The 10017-nt window shown below is 38.0% G+C and overlaps 1 protein-coding gene across 2 annotated transcripts in view; it reads left to right on the top strand.

Moving 5' to 3' along the window:
• Window positions 1-10017, top strand: part of LOC103131866 (phospholipid phosphatase-related protein type 4-like) — a 27051-nt gene that overhangs the window by 15413 nt on the left and 1621 nt on the right. The gene's annotated exons all lie outside the window — the stretch shown is intronic.

The following is a 10017-nucleotide window of genomic DNA, read 5'->3' as shown; positions in this document are numbered from 1 at the left end:
CGAGCCAAAACGGAAGTTGTGTGACGTCATGTGAAAAGGGTCTATTGTCATTGTGTGCAATCTGGGTACAGAATAGAATTACAACTCAATGTTGTCAACACATAGTGCTTAAGTTAAAACGTGATTAACCCTCATCTAAAATTAAAGTTGTTTCACCCGGAGCCAAAGGAGGAGGGGAGGAGAGTAGAAAGGGGGATGGACATTGGGGGATAGATTGACCAGGTGAGGGGTGGACGGTGGGGGGAAAGGGGTGTGTGTGTGTCTTTGTCAAGTGGAGGGAGAGGGGTTGGGCGTTTGAATGGTAGGTGGAGGTGGAGGGGTGTGAAAAACAGCTTACATTGATTGAACATTTAGATTACTAGTTCTTCCCCAAACCTTGTCCTCAAGGCAAACTGACCTGCGTGTTTTCATTCAGCAAAACCCCGTTAATCAGACGTCAATTAAAATCACATGTGCTGAATTAGGGAAATACCTAAAACTTGGAGGGCAATGTGCCTAGAGGACCAGTGCTGAAAAACACTTAATTCGATGTTGGCATTTCAATCAATAGATATCGACAATAAATCAACATTGATTCAATGACACATTTTCAACGTTAGTTAATTGGCTAGAATTGAATGTTTGTTTGATGGTTGATCCAGCTTCTGTCATCGACCTTAACCATAAATTCAACCTTTGTGATCATAATTCAACACTGAACTAACATATTTTGCAAACAAGCCAACAGCAAAGTGGCTGTGTGTTTGGGACATCCCACTCATGTAAATAGCAGGGGTGGACCGCTCCACTCCTTGTAGTAAGTTGTAGATGTTTTTGTGTCAATATATCACCACATATAGTTATTAGGGGGCAGCATTTCATTCATTAGATTTTTTTTTTGGCTCTAGTGGCAGTGATAGTTAATTGGGTAATTAGAGAAGAGGGAAGACATGCAGCAAAGGTCGCCAAGGCCGGGAATCAAACCTGCGACAGCTGCGTTGAGGACTAAGGCCTCCATATATGGGTTGTGCTTAACCCCTACGCCACCACAGCACACCCCATTCATTAGATTTCAACCACAAAACAACATTGATTCAACTAGAAAATTCCTGAAGAAATTTAACTGGGGCCTGCCAAAGGGTGCCCGTCGGTTTGGACCCAGCGTTCTGATGCTAAAAATGAGCATTAATGCTAAAGAAAGCTGCAATATAGTCAAGAACCTGTGGAGAGTCAGAAGCATGTGGACTAAGCTGTACTTGTACCATTCAGTATGTTGCATAAGCTAAAATTAGAAAAAATGCGAATAATAGCATGAATGCTATCAGTAGCATGTGGGGTATCACTAGCATGTTGTCTGTCATTGACTTACTCCATTCAGTTTACGAAACATGGCTAATAAGTAAGAAAAGCGTTCTGATGCTCAACATTAGCATCAATGCTAAGCTGAGGTAAATTGTAGTCAAAAATCTGTGGAGAGTCAGAAACATGTTGACTAAGCTGAACTTGCACCATTCATTTTGTTAAAATTAATGCATAAGGTGACATTAGCAAAAATGCTAATCTTAGTGTGATTGCTGTCAATAGCATGTGGGGCATCACTAGCATGTTGTCTGTCATTGACTCAGTCCATTCAGTATTCTAAACATGGCTAATAAGTGTTAAATTAGAGGAATAAAATGTTAAACTTCTTTGCTTGTCGTTTTCCTCTAGTGTCCCGAATTCAGGGTTCCTCATGTACAACAGTGGAAACCACACAGAGAACAACCAGTCGTCATTCAACTTCAGACATATCTAGGGTTTTATTCAGACAATTAAATGCATAGAAAAACAGATCAGTGTCACACCCAAACCATCAAGAAGTCCAAACCATAAAACAGACATTAATTACCTGAGAAAAGTAGAAAAATGAACAAAATACAAAAATAAGAGAAAAAGCAAAGGCGTCTTTGGGAATTGCTCGTGCGGCTGCAAACAAAGCAGTTTGATTTGCTTCTGTGAAGTGGAGGTTTTTATTAAGAGGTGTAGTCCTAATTTTAATATATGCATTGAAGGCGTGTCCTCTCCTAAACCTCTAAGCAGTTTCAAATTACCTAGATGGGATGGTCTAAATGATTTTGTCACCTTCTTTGAGACCTATTCAAAACCAAAGAGAGAGAAAGAGCAGAGGTGCAGAGTGAGTAAAAGTCAGAGAGAGCAAAGGTCATTCTCAAACAGGATTTTCTCATGTCGGTTACATCTGGAATCTCTCCTGTTCCTCCCTTTCTAAACATTTGAACAAAGATCCTAGTTGTCAGAAGGAGATTTATTTTTCACCTAGACTTTGTTTTGTTTTTCTCCATGTTTTAAGTTTCTTGTTTACCCCTAGAAAATCACCAAAGAATTTGACTTACGTGAACAGACAGAACTTGTCTTTTCCATCCTGTTTTTATCTGAACTGCCTAGCATCTGTTTCCTTTTGAGCGATTCATCAAAAAACAGATTCCTGCATTAAACCTAAAGTATATAGGCAATTTGGAACCCAGTGTTCTTATTTTAAAACGCTGATGATTTTATATAATGTTGTACATATGGTTAAGTTTAAAAACTAGCATATTTTAATTTTATTTTCCTAACATAAGTAAGAAAATTGGGTAAAAGCTTATTTTAGGTGAAATGCTAATGCACTGGCTTGCGCAAGCCAGTGCCAAAACTTGAGAGAAAATGCTAATTAAGGCTAATATTATTGCACCGCCAGCAGCGGTCCACTTACCGGAGGGGATTAATGAGGCGTTTATTTTGAAATTTTCAGTAAGCTTCATTTGAAATGGCAACACTAATCCCATGTGTAACAGTGGTTTTCTTGAACAGTTATCTAATGCAGTGTTTTTCCAGCCACTGTTCCGCGGCGCACTAGTGTGCCGTGAGTGATCGTCAGGTGTGCCGTGGAAATTATTCAATTTCACCTATGGTACCGTATTTTCCGGACTATAAGCTGCTACTTTTTTCCTAAACTTTGAACCATGCGGATAGTAGCCCGGTGCGGCTTTTCTGTGTATTTTTCTTTAACCACCAGGGGGCTCTCTAGCAGGAAGTGAATCATTAGAAGTCAAAATTGTAAATCAAAGAAGAACGCGTTAATTTTCATTTAGAACAGCCACATGCTAGCAGCAGGCACGAGAGAGAAATGTTTTCAAACTCATATGATGCAGCTTTTAAGTTGAGGGCTGTCGATCTGGCACTACGAGCTGCACTTAAGCTTGGTGTGAACGAAACCATGGTTAGTAGTGGCTAGCGGCGTAGTCATGTAATTTTCTTACCACTAGATAGCAGTAGGTACAGAGCATTTTACATTAAAACAAGAGATGCATGAATGTTACAGGTAGCGGTGAGAGCATTGTATCTAGCAAGACTGTGACAACAGTGATGGAAAAGAGTGAAGCTCAGCAGTAGTTGGAAAGAACATGGGTCCATTTCCCACAACATGTCTGTGTGAAGTGAGCTTCTCAAGCCAGGCTACTATAAAAACTGAAACCAGAGAGAGACTGAGAGCTGTTGAGGAAGAGCTTTGTCTTTCTTCAATTTCTGCCAGAAAATCAGCTGTTTTCATCCAAACATGCACAGGTTTCACACTAGACGGGTAAAATATACAGATATTGACATTTTGTACATGCAAATCTTCATATTGTAACAATGAAATCTTTCCCAAATATTATTGCTTCTTTCAGAATAAGAATAATCATTCTTATTCTGAATATTATTTATTTAAGCTGTATTACAGCTTAAATAATACTTGTGGATTAGTTTGTAAAACACTTTGAAGTTTTCTACAACTTCTTTAAATTTAAGACCACATTGTTGTGACACTGTTCAAATGTATTTTTGAACTAGTGGACATGTTACGTGCAGTTTGAAATAAGAAATGCAAAATGTGATAAAAATACATTTTTGTGTTTATTTGATTCCTATTCAAGACACTTTGATAAGAATGACTATATATGTAATATAGGCCGCTACAGAGTATCTTTGTTTACATTTTTGGTTGGTGGTGTGCCTCGAGATTTTTTCAATTAAAATACTGTTCCTTGGCTCAAAAAAGGTTGAAAAACACTGATCTAATACAAAACAGAGCAATTCGATGACGTAAAAATTGTTAAGACTTTTATTTTGAAATTTTTCATAAGCTTCATTTGAAATGGCAACACTAATCCCATTTGTAACAGTGGTTTGGTTAAACCAGTTATCTAATGCCCAAAAGAGCAATTACATGATGTAAAAATTGTCAAGGCTTTTATTTTTTAATTTTCAGTAAGCTTCATTTGAAATGGCCACACTAATTCCATGTGTAATAGTGACTGGGTTAAATCAGTTATATAATGCTCAAAGCACAAGTAGTTCTGAATACCAGCTAAGTCCTCCTCTGTGGTAACTGAAAGTTTTGCCATGTTGTAGTTCTGACATGCTGTTCAGGCCTCTCTTTTAACTGAGTCTTGGTCATAGACAGAACTACAGTTATGGCGTGTTTGTAGTCCAAGCCAGCAGCTCTGCCTTTCTCTGTATTCTGTTGCTGTAGTGATTAATCCTCTGCTAACTGTCATGTGTGTGAGACACAGAAGTGGAGAAAGATTCCTATCTTTATGAGACACCCAGTCAGTACCTGTGGGTACCCTGTCACTTGATTTCGCTCTGAAGCACCTTGACAGAAAACCATCAGCCCTAGAGAAATTTTGAAAACATTTTACCAGAGCAGGCATTCGTATCAATGTCATGACCGACTTTCATACCGATAGAGCAATTTTTGTAGGCATGAGAGCAATTTCAAAATTATTTTGGGGTCAAAAATCCACTCCGTTTCTCACTCTAAAAAAGCGGCAGTTACACTCTGCGTTTCGGCAGTTGGAAATTTCGCTCGTTTTTCGCTTTTTATGTCGCCATCGTAACTCCGATCCCCAATAAAAATAATAGCTCCTTTCTCGGCATCGAGCCGGACATGTTGCTACCACTTTTGTGGGGGTGCACGCAGCGGTACGAGCCGCATTAACGGTGACGGAAGAAAAATAAATAACCTACAAGAAAATTCCTGAAGAAATTTAACTGGGGCCTGCCAAAGTGTGCCCGTCGGCTTGGACCCAGCATTCTGAGGCTAAAAATTAGCATCAATGCTGAGCTTGGCTAAATTGTAGTCAATAACCTGTGGAGAGGCAGAAGCATGCTGAGTAAGCTGTACTTGCACCATTCATTATGTTAAAATGAATGCATAAACTAAAATTAGCCAAAATGCTAATGTTAGCGTGAAGGCTATCAGTAGCATGTGGGGCATCACTAGCATGTTGTCTGTCATGCTAGTGACAGTTACTCCATTCAGTATACTAAACATGGCAAATAAGAAAATTAACTAATAGGTTATTTTAAGTAAAAGGCTAATGCCTACGTCTGCGTTTCGGCAGTAGGAAATTTCGCTCATTTTTCGCTTTTTACTTCGCCATCGTAACTCCAATTCCCAATAAAAATAATAGCTCCAATGCCGGGATCAAGCCGCACATTTTGATACCATTTTTGTGGGTGGGCACGCAGCGGTACGAGCCGCATTAACAGTAACGGAAGAAAAACATACTATACTAGAAAAATTGCTGTTCCTAGCGATACAGCCGTGAGAATGTATATTTGCAGAATGACTGCTGCAGAAATGCAAGAAAAAGCAGAACAAAGCATAAGAAGTAGAAAAAAGCAGAAGAAAGCTACTGTCATGCATGGTAGAAATCTTTTGCAAATTTGTGAAATTTAGCAAAGGTATAGCAGAATTCATTAGCAGAAGCAGAAATTAGTACAAAACCAGAAAAAATTGAAAAAGTGAAACATAGCAAAACAAATAGCATAAAGGAGCAAAAGAAGCAGAACATTTTGATATATGAAGTGTTAAAATTGATTAAAGTTTGCAGAAGACCTTTGCAGACAGCAAAAACCAGTAGAAGTAGAAGGCATACAGAAAGGTAGACAAACAGAATGCAAACACACAGATAGAAACAGAGCACGAGAGAAAAATACATTGAAAGAATAGGAGAAGGCGTGATATGGCTGTACTCCAGAGGAATTTGAGAGAAAACAGAAAGAGCTGTAGCAATGATAGTAATAGTTTCTTAAAGTAGACATAAATGGCTACATTTTAATGCATAAATTATTTCTCTACAGTGAAATATGTATTAACAGCATCATTTTGCTTGTCAAAAAGCATTAAAAGTTCAAAAACAGCAGTTATTAGAGTGTACACTCTGGCAACTGATAAGAGAATTCCACCATGTATTTCAATGGGGCAAAAAATTTGCACAAAAGGGCAGTTATTTCAAAAAGAACAATAGTGAATTTTAGCAAAAGTCATAGCAGAAATCTCCAGAAGAAGCTGAACGTTTTGATATATGAATTAGCTCACTTAGTGAAGATAGCAAAAGTAGTTAACGATCGAAAAATGTGAGCAGGATCTTAATAAGTGAGAATGCAGTAATGCATTCTCACTGATTAATAAAGAGACATTCTATCAGGTGTAGAACAGTAGGTGCCTGATATGCATTACATGGCAGGCTTCGCAAGGCAGTCACTGCTCTTCCCTATGTAATGCTAATGGCAGGCCCCAATGACAGTTTCAACGTCTAGAATGGATGGTTGTTTGATGGTTGATCCATTGTAAGTTTTCGACTTCAACCAAAAATCAACCATTCTGACTATAATTCAACATTGATTTAACATCGTGTGCTATCTGGGTAGTAAAACATTGATTAATGCCACCTTCCGCATCTTTAATCAACTCTAGTTTAAAAACTACTACACCTAGAAACTTGAAATAATAATACTAGATTATTCTCCTCTTCAAGCTGAATATTTAAAACCATGTTTGGGATTTGTGAAACCTTTTCCTGATTTGTGAAAACTCAATAAAGTTCGATTTTACCACTTTTTTGCATCTGGATCACACTAGAACTGCTCTAATTAAAAAACTACTACACCTAGACACTTCAAACCTGGACTGGATTATTCTGCTCTAATAGGAGAATATAACAATATTTGGGATTTGTGAAACTTTTTTCCGATTTGTGAAACTTCAAAAAAGGGCGATTTTTGCCCTTTTTTTCGGTCTCGATCACACAAGATCTGCTCTAATTCCAAAACTACAACACCTAGACTCCTCAAACCTGGACTGGATTATTCTGCCCTAATAGGATCACAAATCCCAAACATTGTTTGGGATTTGTGAAGCCTTTTCTGATTTGTGAAACTTCAAAAAAGGGCGATTTCACCACTTTTTTATCTTGGTCACATGAGAACTGCTCTAATTCCAAATCTACAACACTTAGACTCTTCAAATCTCGACTGGATTATTCTCAACTAATAGCAGAATATTTAGAACCATGTTTGTGATTTGTGAAACCTTTTTCTGATTTGTGAAACTTCAATAAATGTTGATTTCAGACCTTTTTTGAATCTTGGTCACATGAGAGCTGCTCCAGCTCCAAAACTACAACACTTAGACTCTTCAAACCTGGACTATGTTATTCTGCTCTAATAGCAGAATAATTTAATCCATGTTTGGGATTTGTGAGGCCTTTATGTGATTTGTGAAACTTCACTAAAGGTCAGATTACTATTCACACTTGTTCCATGCAATTTTTTTCAAATTCAAATTCAATTCTAATTCAAAACCACTTTATTAATCCCAATGGGAAATTAAATGTTGGTGTAACTCATTAATTTTTTAAAGAGTTATTGTAGATGGTGATGGCTGTTGGAAGGACACATCTTTTGCAGGGGTCTCTTAAGTGAAGTTTCAGAAATCAGAAAAAGGTTTCACAAATCCCAAACATGGTTTTAAATATTCTGCTACTAGTTGAAAATAATCTAGTCCAAGTTTGAAGAGTCTATGAGTTGTATTTTAGGAACTGGAGCAGTTCTGGTGTGATCCAGATGCAAAAAGTGGTAAAAAATCAACCTTTAATGAAGTTTCACAAATCAGAAAAAGGTTTCACAAATCACAAACATGGTTCTAAATATTTTGTTATTAGTAGAGAATAATCCAGTCGAGGTTTGAAGAGATGAAGTGTTGTAGATTTGGAATTAGAGCAGTTCTCATGTGGCCAAAATAAAAAAGTGGTGAACTTGCCCTCTTTTGAAGTTTCACAAATCAGAAAAAGGTTTCACAAATCCCCAAACATGGTTTCAAATATTTTGCTATCAGAGCAGAATAATCCAGTCCAAGTTTGAGGAGTCCTGGTGTAGTAGTTCTGGAGCTAGAGCACTTCTAGTGCAACCCAGATGCAAAAAAGTGGTAAAATCAACCTTTATTGAAGTTTCACAAATCAGATAAAAGTTTCACAAATCACAAACATGGTTCTAAATATTCTGCTATTAAAGCAGAATAATTTAGTCCAGGTTTGAAGAGTCTAGGTGTTGTAGTTTTGGAATTAGAGCAGATCTTGTGTGATCGAGAGATGAAAGTTTCACAAATCCCAAACATGGTTAAAAGTATTCTGCTATTAGAGCAGATTAATCCAGTCCAAGTTTCAAGTGTCTAGGTGTAGTAGTTTTTAAACTAGAGCCAGTTAAAGATGCGGAAGGTAGTGAAAAATTAGGTGGAATCGCCCTTTAGCTATCGGAAGCTAGAATTGGAAACCAACTTCAGCTTTGTGTTAACTGGACTTGTAGCCATTATTTTGTGCCCATTGTTGGACAGCACGATCGAACCCGATCTAATCCGTTAAACATAGGATTTCTGTCGGCTAGTGTGTGGTCTCAGGTTTTGAAAATGGGCCGACAATCAGCTGACAGTTCTAAGATCATGTAAGAAATGAGGAAGGGAGAGTCAGTGCAGAGCACCAGAGTTGAGCCTTTTTGTCATTCAGTGTCATCAATAGATAGAGAAAAAGGCAGGAAGAAACGATAAGCCGATAAAATAAAATGAGATCGGTAACTTTCATTTATCGTACGATTAATTGATTTATTGTTTATCGCGACAGGCCTGTCTCCTAGTAAGTATATGTTTTAACCAGCTTTCTGAGGGCCACGCCTCCTTTATCATTTCCATCTTTCACAACAGCTTCTCCAGTCTGCACTGCACTTCTGTTGGTTTCACCCTGATGCATCATGATGAATTCTCACTGTAGCGTAGAATGAGGTGGATTTATAGTTTTTTTTCCCTTCTTTGTCAGCTCTAATTTCAATTCTATATTGCTTAACGGAGGGCAAACCTGAACTGAGTTAATCCTCACTAAGTACAGATTTTTAGACAGATGGATCTTTAAATAATTTATTTTATATTAGAAGTCATGTTAAACAGTATGTTGACTTATTTTATATGCAAGTATAAATTATTTTTATTTTAAATACAAAGTTCAAATACTTGTATTTGGAGATTTAAAGTAAGCAAATTTGTGTGCAGATTTGTTTTTCACTTTTAATTATTGAATTACTGCTCTTAGACAATATTCAGTTAAAAGAAACAGGGAAGAGAAGGAAAATCTGTCTGTACTAAACTGTCAGCCACCAGAGGCATCCGTTAGCCATCAGGCATCGACTGCAGAGATACTTCACTGGAAGACCAGAGTCTCATCCACCAGAGTCATAGCAAAGAAATCTGCTGGACTGCTGATTTCAGCTCTAAATTTAGGTCAGCTCTGTGAGAAGCAGCGCATTCTGTTTTCACATCTCTATTAATTTTTTATGATTCCACAGATGTTTCAGATTGATATTAAATGAAGGCACATGTGGATATACACAACTACATGAATGCACCAAGACACGCTGGGATCCACACACACACACGCATGCACTAGCACACATACGCATATGCACGCGCACACACACACACACACACACACAGCTAAGCTGGTTAGAGGATGGAATGTAGTAGAAATAGGTCACATGGATGGAGCTCAGTGAGAAAGTGGGCCACAGGTTCACGTTCCCTCTGCAGCTCCCAACTCAGCTCCTGATCCACCATAACAACGCTGGATCAGACACAGGCTGCATGCTTAGATGTGTTTTATTGGGTCTATGCTGGGTTGTTACAGTAGGTAG

Source organism: Poecilia formosa, unplaced genomic scaffold, assembly GCF_000485575.1.
Source record: "Poecilia formosa unplaced genomic scaffold, Poecilia_formosa-5.1.2 Scaffold862, whole genome shotgun sequence".
Classification (NCBI taxonomy): Eukaryota; Metazoa; Chordata; class Actinopteri; order Cyprinodontiformes; family Poeciliidae; genus Poecilia; species Poecilia formosa.
Note: the sequence above shows the minus strand (reverse complement) of the source record. Positions and strands in the feature narration are given on the sequence as shown.